This window comes from Danio aesculapii, chromosome 22 (genome assembly GCF_903798145.1).
Source record: "Danio aesculapii chromosome 22, fDanAes4.1, whole genome shotgun sequence".
Taxonomy (NCBI): Eukaryota; Metazoa; Chordata; class Actinopteri; order Cypriniformes; family Danionidae; genus Danio; species Danio aesculapii.
The window spans coordinates 9,836,916-9,849,988 of NC_079456.1; the positions used below are offsets into that span (position 1 = coordinate 9,836,916).

The following is a 13,073-nucleotide window of genomic DNA, read 5'->3' on the forward strand; positions in this document are numbered from 1 at the left end:
TCACCTATAGTGCATGTCTTTGGACTGTGGGAGAAACTGGAGCACCCAGAGGAAACACACATGAACACAGGGAGAACATGCAAACTCCACACAGAAATGCCAAATGATCCAGCCGGGGCTCAAACCAGTGACCTTCTAGCTGTGAGGTGATTGTGCTACTCACTCCGCCACCGTGAGGTTCCTGTCTCTACTTCAAATAAAAGTGCTTTACAGACTGAACTAGAAACGCAGTCTTTCATTTGTCAACAGCTCTTCTGTCCTCAGTCAAATCAGTTTGATGTGCACCTTTATTTAACTAAGATTAGTTTTTTTAATTCTATTTGTTATTGTTCTTGTCCTATTCTTGTTTATTTTGTCTATCCTAAACAACATTTCTATATTACGTTAAAATCGTTGAAGTGAAATATTAAGTAAAAAAGAAATGTTTTGATGTTAATTGAGATGTGACACTGCTCTCAGGTCAGTTATACTTGATTTTGATTTATGAACTAAACTTAATTATCTGACAAAGAAATATCCAGGAACACGTAGTAAATATAATAAGAATGCAATGAAAACGTGAGGTTATAATGAGGTAATTACTTATTTGAAGTTGCTTACCCGTCCATGTCTTTAAACCAGCCTCTGACCTAGTGCCTGTAAAGCAACACTAGTTTGCCGCTCAGAGTTTTTTTAACAGCCACGTGATATTGAATGAGGAAATACAAAACGAAACTAAATGAAACATTTACCCACGAGGCAAAAAACTTTTTGTTGAATGTTTAAGTAGCTACCCTAAGGAGTTAAGGATGATTCAAATGAGTTAAACACAATTTGACGCATTATTGACCAAACACTTTGTCAACAAACCTTGTGGGTGGTGCATCGAATAATCAGTCAGATTCAGTTGGATAGATGTTCCACGTTACAACCAAAACAGGTTAGTGCGGGCAAAACATAATACGTGCATATAACCATCGTTGATGTGAAATAGTCTTTATGGACAAGATTTCAAGTAAGTCTTAAAAGTAAATTGCAGCTAATATTAATGATTAAGCGATATTTTATATTGAATAAATTTAAAGTTGCATTAAGTTGCAAATGTAAAAAAAATGTAAGATAATTTAAAAAAAAGCTTGTATTTTAAAGGTATATCAAAAATGAATGATACACTGCTAAGGTTAATTAAATCAGCACAACGCTGTGTTCAACACTATGATGTATACTGTAATAATTTGAATATGAAAAGTATTATGTTTCTGCAAAATGTGTTCCATGATTGTGACTAACTAAATATGACTATTGTTTGCATCTATCTATCTATCTATCTATCTATCTATCTATCTATCTATCTATCTATCTATCTATCTATCTATCTATCTGTCTGTCTGTCTGTCTGTCTGTCTGTCTGTCTGTCTGTCTGTCTGTCTATCTATCTATCTATCTATCTATCTATCTATCTATCTATCTATCTATCTATCTATCTATCTATCTATCTATCTATCTATCTATCTATAGGCTATATATATATACTCCATTGTATATAAACTCCATTGTATTGCACTATATAAATTTGTTACAAAAGATTCAGTGATGTTTTTATGTTTTGGACTTTAGGCCGTGGACACTTCACAAACTGGTGTTAAGCTGTTGTTCTGCAGTATTCAGTCAATTAGTACTGAATTTAGAAATAGTTTTGAAACAAATCTTTGCGCTTAATAAACTAAATTGATTATGTATAGGCTAATGGATGTCTGTGCATATAACACGTTTTGCTATTCACGGAAGTGAAAGTGAAAGTAAAGAATGAGGAGCCTCATTCTCGCCTGTAGATGCTCTGTTTAACTGTTTTCTTACTAGTGAAGCGTTCAGTTTTTCCACTTACAAAGTCCGCCATGTAAATAGAAAATGCGCTATGGCGCGATGCAACTGACTCTTGTAAATGGGAGGTGAGACTCTGATAGGTTTATTCTCAATTACTTTGCCAGAGTAATTATCATATTCATTAGGGGGAGGAGGCAGGGAGGAGTTTTGCGCTCGTGCACGTGCGCTCAGTTTCACGTTAATTCGGATGTACAAAGAGAATGTGCGTGAGATTCCGCAATTCATGCTTCTTTATATAGCGCTTTTACAACTACAAAAAGCAGCTTAACATTGAAGTTCTAGTAAGTTTAAATTGTGGGTTTAAATTTCCCTGCTGAAAGTCCAAACACTGAAGAGCAAATCCATCGATGTGTAGCTTCACAATTCCCAACCAAGCAAGCCAGTGGCGACAGTGATGAGGAACAAACTTCACCAATTGATGAAGTAAAGGAAAAAACCTAGATAGAAACCAGGCGTAGTTGGACATGACCATTTCTCTATCCAAACTTCCCGTGCGGAGCTGCAGTATAGGTGCCGGAGGCTGGAGAACACTGAACGTCCATTGTGGAGAACTGCAGGTGGGAGTAGGTCATCGAAGACTCATCTGTCACTGTGGTCTTTCAGGAATGAGTCTCATGCTCTCTGCTCCTCCATGGCCGGCACAGGTTTTAAGATCTTAAAGTGCAGGTTGGATTGTAGTGAGCCAGAAGTTCGGTTAGATAAACAGGAGCTAGATTATTTAAAGCTTTATAGGTAAAAAGCAATATTTTATAATCAATACAGAGCTTAACAGGCAGCCTGTGTAAGGAGGATTAAATTGGGGTGATATGATCATTTTTCTAGACCTAGAACTCTGGCAGCTGCATTTTGCACTAAATGAATGTCATTAATAGAGGCCGCTGAGCAACCAGCAAACAAAGCATTACAGTAATCCACCCTAGAAGTCATAATAGCATGAACTAGCTTTTCTGCATCTGTGATGGTTGGAATACTTTGTAACTTGGTGATATTTCTGAAATAAAAGAATGCAGTTTTTGTGACATGGGAGATATGATTTTCAAAAACTATGTTGCTGTTTAATATAACACCCATATATTTTACAGTAGAGCTAACGCTAACTTTGTATCCCTCTAATTGCAGATCGAGTTTTGAGATCTGCTGTGTACAGGATTTAGGTCCAATAAGTAACACTTCTGTTTTGTCTGAATTTAAGGGCGTACTCACACTATGCTCTTCAAATCGTGCCCATTTCCCAGATCGTTTGAGAAGTTGAGAGTGCTCTGAATCAGGCTCAGGCATGGTTCAGTTGGCTGGACCTGGCCTGGTTGGAAGAGGTGTGCCAGAGCACGGTTCACTTGGGCTTTGGCGTGGTATGCTTGTAGTGTGAGTGCAAAGCGCGCCTGAGCCCGAAACTGAAGACAAGACGTGACTTTTAAGGGACTGTTTTATATGTGTTTAATAATCATTCTTACTGTATAATGAATGCGAGCTGTCATAGATTATTAAAGACGCAAACCCCTTACTGCACGACAGCTGCACCTTTAGCAAACCTCCTAATTCCTGCAGCACGAGGACTTTATGATTGTTTATGAGCGTCAAAAGTGGCTGATCTGTTCGGCGAAATATTTGACTGCGTGTCACTGCATCCCAAACGGCTAAAACGATATAACTAAAGAAATCTCCACTGTGCTGACCGAGACCGCTTCTTAAACTGAACGGAGCATCATTGATGACGTAAACGTGGCCAATGTGAGTGCTGGCCATCGGGGGAGAAGGGAGGGGTGGACAAGCATGCTTCAGCCTTTTCAAGGCAACTGTACATAATGTGAGTACGCCCAAAAGAAGAAAACTGTTGGTCATCCAGTCTTTAATATCTTTAATACACTCAGTTAGCTTAGACAGTTCAGATGTCTCATCAAGTTTAGTTGAAATATATAATTGAGTATCATCTGCATAGCAGTGAAAGCTGATCCCATGTCTTCTAATAATGTCTCCCAGGGGTAGCATGTATATTGTTAACAGCAAAGGGCCTAAAACGTATATTTGAGGTACCCCACACTGCAAAAAGTAAAGGTGCTTCAAGTACTCTGTTGAGCACTCAAGGAACTTTAAAATATATTTTAAGTGCCTCAAAGCTCTTTCTCTCAATATGGGGTTCCTTGAGGAACCACTGACAGTCTTTGCAGTGCTTGTAGGACCCTTTTGCAGTAACTCGGATCCTACAAGCACTTTTTTGTCAATACTGAGGTTCTGGAGTCACTGATTCCTTACACTAAGACCTCGAAGCACTTTGAAAGTTATTGGAGGAACTCAATTTTCAAACAAGAGTTATTGAAAGATCAATGAACTTATATAACGGTTCCTGGTGGATCTCTCCTCTAAACGCTAGCACTTAAAGGAATCAAGAGATTTTTTTTTTGTCATAATTAAATAGACAATTGTGGAGACCAGAAAATGAGATGGATGTTCATTTACTTAATATTTACTTAGTTATTTGTGCTTTTAAAATGATATGAAATTTGGTTTGTTTTTCTTTTTTGTGCGGCACTCACTGTGAACACAAGAATATCAATGATTAGTCTAAATGTTAACTTGATTGCTGTCAGGAGGCTGACAGGGAAATTGTGAAAAAATGTAATAATGTAAAAGTAATTTTGGAGGATAAAATACAAATGAGCCACAACAGAGGAAAAAAAGAGACAAAAACATGCACAGGCTTGTACAATTATGAAAATGATAATAATTATAGGGGACTAATTCAATTTTCTGTCAATTTTTCTGTCATTTAAAACAATAATAATAACAACAACAGCTGCTGCAATAATAATATTAACAATAATAATAATAAATATTAAGGTATTATTATTGTTGTTATTTTTATAAAAATAGAACTATATAGCACAGTTCTTCAAAAATCCACTCATGAAAAATATTTAAGATATTACTAAACTTAAGTATATAGTGTATGGAAGCCCGTTCCTGCCACTGAATCAAAAAAAATAATTGAAAAAAAAATAAAAAAAAAAAACACTTTAAAAAAAAAACTTTAAAAAAAATTAAGTCAGAATTCTGAGTTATAAAGTCAGAATTGCGAGTTATTAAGTCAGAATTCTGAGTTATAAAGTCAGAATTCTGAGTTATAAAGTCACAATTCCGAGTTATAAAGTCAGAATTCTGAGTTATAAAGTCAGAATTCCGAGTTATAAAGTCAGAATTCCGAGTTATAAAGTCAGAATTCTGAGTTATAAAGTCAGAATTGCGAGTTATTAAGTCAGAATTCCGAGTTACAAATGAGTTTCCTGTTATGCCGGCTGGCCATAAATGGAGTTTTAAAGACGCATGCGCATTAGCTCATAATCACAACATAAAGCCTATATCTGACTTTTTAATGTTTATCACGCTTTCTAAAAGGAAATATATAGTTGAACTAGGCTGTCTATTTATTCGTATGGATTTGTTCTTTTTTTAATTATTACCATTTGGTCTAAATAGCAATTATAAAGCATTAAACAGAGCGCCTGAAACTAGCTATAGGTTGTGTGGTTCCTCCAAATGTCTAAAATTAGGATTTCATTACTATTTATCTATTATATGTGTAACAATTATATGATTTATCGCAGCTGTTATTTGTTTCATGTTGCAAGAGTGCCCTCGTATGGTGTATACTTGGGAGCTGCAGACATATCGTACATAGACATTATAAAGGGCTAAATCTAAAAGGGTTATATTAGTTTATATTTCAGTTCAGTAAAAGTGTCAACCAAATACTGTGTATTCCTGGCCTTTATTGGTAAACTGGGCTGCGAATCCAGACCACATCACAAGCAGAGAACCTAAAGAAAGAGTCTTTAACACTTCATTTATGGCCAATCGCCATAACAGGAAACTCCTTTAAAACTCGGAATTCTGACTTAATAACTCGCAATTCTGACTTTATAACTCGGAATTCTGACTTAATAATTTGGAATTCTGACTTTTGTAACTCGGAATTCTGACTTTATAACTCGGAATTCTGACTTTATAACTCGCAATTCTGACTTTATAACTCGCAATTCTGACTTTATAACTCGGAATTCTGACTTAATTTTTATTTTTTTTATTTTTTTTTAAGTGTTTTTTTTTTTTTTTTTTTTTTTTTATTATTTTTTTTGATTCAGTGGCGGGAACGGGCTTCCATATATAGGCTATGGGCTCTGGTTTAATAATAAAAAGTATTCCTCCAGTTTGTTTTGATAAACCAACAAAGATAACTTGCTAATGAATGCAGTATTTCGTACATTTTTTTTTTCTGAATTAAATGTTTTTTTCATCTGTTTCTTGGATTAAGGGAATGAAATTAATTGTGTTGCCAAAAAAAAAAAAATAATAATAATAATAATTAACCGGAACTAACAAAATAATAGAAACATGACGCGGACGCGCGCATTTGGATCTCACCAGTCATCCTCCACGCGCAGGTGCAGGTCGCAGGAGCGTTTTCAAATAGCGATTTGTAACGGCTCCTTTCCTCCATTTCGTGACTGCTGTTATCTCTAACACACGGAAGGTGAGTATGTTTGCAAAATAAATATACAAATTAGATACGATTTGCACACAAATATCTACACTTACACGCATCATTATGTCGTGTAACCTGTTTTAGGAACGTCTCGCGAAGCGATTGCTGTTGTAAAATATTGGGTAAACATTATTATTTTGCGATAATATCAATCGGCTGGATATATATAATCACTCAAATTACACGTCTACCTCACACAATCATAAATAATTTGATGTAAAATATTGATTTATGTCGAAATATTTTATTGTCATTGAACACGAAGCTTCCATGAAAGCCATGGCAAGCGACCGTTAATTTCAAATTAAACAGATAACGTTATACTTTCGTACTTATTAGACGGCTTTTTCCCACAAATATATTTATTTATTTATTGTCTTCCCTTACATATACAGTGTGTAGCAAGTGTCTTGAGCAGGGTTGCTTATATTATTTTCTAGCCGCGATGCTATCTAATATTCTTTCTTCATGTTGTTTGTGAGTAATATTACGCATTTGTTATTATTTTCGTTTCTTAAACAGTTACCTGTGTGACAAATTGTGTCTAAGTTATGTACTTCAATACATTTTTTATTCATTCACACAAATAATGTACATAAAGCCTGCTTTTTTTCCTTCTCAGAACATCCACATAAACCCTGAAATTGCTCAGTATTCTCTCAAACAGCCGTTTGAGTCACCTCAAATGTAAGTTTTTTATGTAACTAACTGAATTGGAAATGAATGTAAAAATACTTCATTTAACAAACAATATTATTTGATAATCATTATCCAGCTGGGTAACACTGAACTAATGACATAAAACTTTTAACCTTTTAAGTGTCTAAAATCACTCACTTATTTTCTCATTTGCTTGTTTCTGATGTATCCATATTAGGTGTGAATCATTGTGACAGATATAGACTAGAAATTTAAAGTTTGCTGTATCAAATCCAGGTAGCAGAGGGACTTTAGGAGCCAGGTTGAAACGGTCCGATGCACTTCACTTGCAATGCAGATCATCATTTCTGGACAGCTTTCTACTTTCTGCTGTGGACATGAAAGGTTCAGCAGACTTTTTGCTCTGAATGAATGGCTATTAACATGGTGTGAAGAACAAAATCTGCTCTTTATTAACAATTGGAATCTTTTCTAGGATCATCAATTCAATTCAATTCAATTCAATTCACCTTTATTTGTATAGTGCTTATACAATGTAGATTGTGTCAAAGCAGCTTCACATAAAAGGTCACAGTAAATAGGAACAGTGTAGTTCAAATAGGAACAGTGTAGTTCAAGGAACAGTGTAGTTCAGTTTGTAGTGTTTAAGTTCAGTTCAGTTGAGCTCAGTTCAGTGTGGTTTAATAATCACTACTGAGAGTCCAAATATTGAAGGGCAAATCCAACGATGCGCAGCTCTACAGATCCCGAACCATGCAAGCCAGTGGCGACAGCGGAGAGGGAAAAAAAACTTCACTAATGGCGGAAGTGAAGAAAAAAACCTTGAGAGAAACCAGGCTCAGTTGGGCACGATCATTTTAATTTCTCCGCTGGCCAAACGTCTTGTGCAGAGCTGCAGTCTCAGTGGCGGAGGCTGGAAGCTGGCCTCAGCGAAGACTCGTCTGTCTCTGGAGTGTCACAGGAATCAGTCTCATGTTCTCCACTCTTCCATGACCATCACAGTAGCTGCTCAGTATTCGGCCTGGTCCAGGAAATGGAAACCTTGGGATCATCTCGTCGTTGGTCTTGGATCGAATCTGTGACTCTGCATAGTCTGAGGGCCTCGGGAAGAGTATCCCCAGGTGGAAATGGAGAATAAAGAAAATAATTAGCGTAGCTGATGTTCACAGTGTATATCAACAAGATGCATAACTTGTGTGGAAGCCCCCTAAGTGGTGCACTAAGTGTACGCTTTACTGAACAGATAGGTCTTTAATCTAGTTTTGAATTGGGAGAGTGTGTCTGAGCCTCGGAAGTTATCAGGAAGGCTATTCCAGAGTTTAGGAGCTATAAATGAGAAGGCTCGACCTCCTTTATACGACTTTGCTATTCTAGGTACTACCAGAAGCCCTAAGTTTTGAGACCTTAAAGAGCGAGTTGGATTGTAGCGAGACAGAAGGTTGGTTAGATAAACAGGAGCTAGAGTATTTAACGCTTAATATGTAAGAAGCAATATTTTAAATTCAATACGAAACTTAACAGGCAGCCAGTGTAAGGAGGATAAAATTGGTGTGATGTGATCAAATTTTCTAGACCTGGTAAGAACTCTGGCAGCTGCATTTTGTACTAATTGAAGTTTGTTAATAGAGGATGCTGGGCAGCCAGCAAACAGTGCATTACAGTAGTCCAGCCTAGAAGTCATAAAAGCATGGACTAGCTTTTCTGCATCTGAGATGGATAGCATACTTCATAACTTAGCGATATTTCTCAGATGAAAGAAAGCAGTTTTTGTGACATGGGATATATGATTTTTAAAAGTTAAATTGCTGTCTAATATGACACCCAGATCTTTTATAGTAGAGCTAACGCTAACTTTGTATCCCTCTAATTGTAGGTCGAGTTGTGAGATCTGCTGTGTACAGTATTTAGGCCCAATAAGTAATAATTCTGTTTCGTCTGAGTTTAAGAGAAGATAATTGTTGGTCATCCAGTCTTTAACATCTTTAATACACTCAGTTAGCTTGGACAGTTTAGAAGTCTCGTCAGGTTTAGTTGAAATATATAATTGAGTATCATCTGCATAGCAGTGAAAGCTGATCCCATGTCTTCTAATAATGTCTCCCAGGGGTAGCATGTATATTGTAAACAGCAAAGGGCCTAAAACTGATCCTTGAGGCACCCCGTATTTTACTGGGCTGATTTGTGAAGGCTGTCCATTAATATTCACAAACTGGTAACGGTCAGATAAGTATGACTTAAACCATTGTAGGGCCTAGGATCTAGGATCGTCCTAGGATTTCCCATACTGATGGGCTGCACCACAGCAGTACTGGAGCTGAATTCCTGTTGGACAACATCTTCAGGATGCTTTGACTAGTGAGTGAAAATCCACATTTTAGCCATGTAGACTTTTGCTCGACTGCTTTACTTTCATTTATATATTTTAAAAAAACAAGACCAACTTTATATTAAGGCACCTTAACCACAGTACTTAAAGTTAAATTAATAATATGGTACACTGCACTTATTAAGTACTGTATATACAAGTTTTTACATTGTATTATTGTAAAAACTTATTGTTGAGCCCTGTAATATTAATTTCTGTATTTCAAAGGCCACTTAAATTTAGTCCAAAAACAATATTTGACCTTCATGCATAATTGATTTGAATTTTTAACTCATATAATTTTCTCTTTATTTAATGTGTTTTTAATCAACTAATGGTTAACTAAAAAAAAGCTAATAACTACAACCTGAATAAAATAACAATATCGCATATGCAGTACACTCAAAACTATAGTGCATTATCTGTGTGAATGAGTGGGAAAATATGTGGGGTGCACTAAAGAGGGAGTGGTTTCAGACAGCTTTTGTGTTGTCTTATTTCTGCTTTGCTCAGATATTTGAGTGGTTTACATTCTATGGATTTTGCCTTTATTGATGTATATTGGCACTCTGCAAGCAGTGAAAAAAAATCTTTTTATATAAATTGAGACAATTCCTAACTTTATTGATGTTTCCTTTTGTTATTCAGAAATGTTCTGCATATCTTTTGTGAATATGTCTTGATAAGTTTAAAAAAAATGGCTCTGGGAATATTGTGAATTTCCTTTGTTTTCATAACTTCTCAGGTTAACTACTTTTTAATTTACTTTTATAGGGACACCTCCAATGTGAAGCAGTGGACAGCTAAAGATGTTGCTGGCTGTTATGCTAGACATTATTTAAATTTGATTATTTGCATTAAAATGTATATTACATTATTAATCATATTATGTGAATGTAATTGTGATGTATATTGATTAATAAAAGTAATTATTTATGAAAAATGCGATTTGTATTTTTAAAAAAATCTATAAACATGGATAGATAGATAGATAGATAGATAGATAGATAGATAGATAGATAGATAGATAGATAGATCGATAGATGTCTATTGAATTTGTGATTAAACATGTTTGCACAAACCATATATTAAGAGGGATAGGAAAAACAAGCATTAAAAAATAAAATGGTGCTTCAAAGCACTCAAGGTGGTTCCTGGTCATTCTTATGAAGAGGGTCCCTCAGAGAACTGCTCCTTTTGAAATGGTGCCTAGAGGTTCTTTAGAGGGTTCCGCTGGCGTGGCAATGTGAAGAACCCCAAAAAGTGCCTCCATGAACCTTTCATCTTTACAGTGTTAATAAGAGGGTTCTTCCAGGAACCCTTGAAGTTCCTCAAAGAACTGCCCCTTTTGAAATGGTGCCTAGAGGTTCTTTAGAGGGTTCCGCCGGTGTGGCAATGTGAAAAACCCTAAAAGTGCCTCCAGGAACCTTTAATTTTTACAGTGCACACTTTACTGGCCTGACTTGTGAAACTGTCTATTAATATTTACAAGCTGGTAACGGTCAGTTAAGTATGACCTAAACCATTGTAGAGCCTGTCCTCAGACATCTGTAGATTTTAAGGTATTTATGAGGATATTGTGGTCGATGGTGTCAAATGCAGTAAATCGTTCGTTATTTTCACTAACATGGTTTCTGTGCTTTGATAAGGACTGAACTCTGACTGAAACACTTCGAAAACATCTGCAGAAAGGAGCATAACTGGGCAGAAACAACTTTTTCTAGTATTTTAGACATAAATGGAAGATTTGAAATAGACCTGTAATTAGCCAAGTCGCTGGGGTGCAGTTGTGGTTTCTTAGTAATAGGCTTAATAACAGCTAGCTTGAAAGGATTTGGAACATGGCCTAAAGATAAAGAAGAGTTGAAAACAATAAGAAGAGGTGCTCCTACTACAGGAAGCAACTCTTTCAGTAACTTTGTTGGAATTGGGTCTAACATACATATAGCTGGTTTAGACATTTTATAACTTTATCTAGCTCTGTCTGTTCTATGATTTTAAAGCACTGTAGGTTATTTTGATTCAGTGTGATGTTTAATGAATCTGAAGTAAAAGGCAGTGCAGAAAGTTTAACATCTTCTATTTTCTGTCTGAAGCCTTCTATTGTTTTTGCTGAAAGAGTTCATGAAGTCATCACTACTAGATTGCGGTGGGACATTTTGTTTCACAGATGACCGATTATTTGTTAAATAAAGGTGTTAAATTCAAATTTATTTGTTTATTCAAAGGTGTTAAATAAAAATCTATTTGCATGATTATTTTTCTATAGATGCTCAGCCCTGGAGTATTTTAGAGCCTTCCTATAGCTGGACATACTATATTTGTATGCAATTCTAAATACCTCTAATTTATTTACTTTATTCACTTGCGTTCCAGGGCACGAGTGGAGTCGCAACTCCATCACAACCAGTCTGTTGAGCATCATGCTATATAAGAAACGTGAAGAAGTAATATAGTTAATATAGTCATTCTGTTTTAGACTGAAATCTCATCTAAGTATGACTTGAAAACAACATTAGCACTATTTATTTGACTGTGAACAATGTACTTCGATCATATGATTTCCCTATTTATAATTAGCAAAGATTTATTTCATTTTCACTGTCTTGAATGTCAATATCATGCAAGTACTGTAACATTCATGTAAAAATCAGTTAAAAATTTTCGAAACATTTGCTAAACTGCAAGTTAGAGGCAAATTTTGTATCGTAGAACAAAACGATTTCTGTGAGGTGTTGTAATGCACTTCAAAATTGTGTCATAGGAAAATGTGGACATTGTATTGTACTTGCATAATTACATAGTCTTTGAACTCTTCCGCTGTCAGTGTCTTTATCACTTTGGATCACTATCTATCACGCTTCTTTCCCTATCAATCTGTGTTACAGTTTTTGATCCACATTTCCTAACAAAATAAGTTTCAATCTATCTCTTCTTACAAATAATTAAAATGAAAATTTATGTATTCATTAATTTGTAATTATTGTCATTTTGTGGTACGACTTTCTATATTCCAATATCAATATGGCAAAAAAATGAATGGAATTGGCAATTAATCTGTTTTGAAAAAGTTTTTAACAGTTTTGAAATCAGTTTTTTATCATGCGGAAAAAAATGTTAAAATTTTTTGCTGCTTGTAGTATATGAATGAGAAAAGTGTTTGGGAATTTTAAACAATTGGTTTATTGCAGGCATTTTGTGTGAAAGCAATAAAATTGTTCTCAGTTCACTCCACATAGGCTCCTGTTTGGCCGATTGTGTGAACTTTTTTGAACTTGTGGCTTCAGTACTGCCCAAATAAATGCTTGTTAGCTTGTAAGTAACAAGCTTGTAAGTAATCTAGCATACATGTAATAATAGCAGTGTGTTGTGTTTTGAATGATCACAATGTTCATGTTAGTAGCTAAATAGCAATGTGTTTCTCACCTAATTATGTTTTGTATAAGTTTGTATTTTTAAAAACTCTACGTTTGTCTATAGCTGTAATTATTGCTTTCTTTCTTCTCCTGAAGCATCATGATCTTCATCTCAGAGACTCGTTGTCATGTTCAGTCCATGACAATCATCTGATTGTCTTCACAAAGACACCAGTGTTGAGGTCTTGGTCTGCAGTGGAGTGAGGAAAGATGAGTCTCTCACAGAAACACA

At 35.5% G+C, this 13,073-nt stretch overlaps 1 long non-coding RNA gene across 1 annotated transcript in view; it reads left to right on the forward strand.

The window, feature by feature from the left end:
- Positions 1 to 747: 747 nt before the first annotated feature.
- The window catches only part of LOC130216427 (uncharacterized), a 13,502-nt gene continuing 1,176 nt past the window's right edge, over positions 748 to 13,073 (forward strand). The window contains exons 1-2 of the long non-coding RNA XR_008835801.1: positions 748 to 919; positions 12,938 to 13,073. The exon at positions 12,938 to 13,073 is cut by the window's right edge and continues 1 nt beyond it. This is a non-coding gene — a long non-coding RNA (uncharacterized LOC130216427). The remainder of the gene's footprint in view (positions 920 to 12,937) is intronic.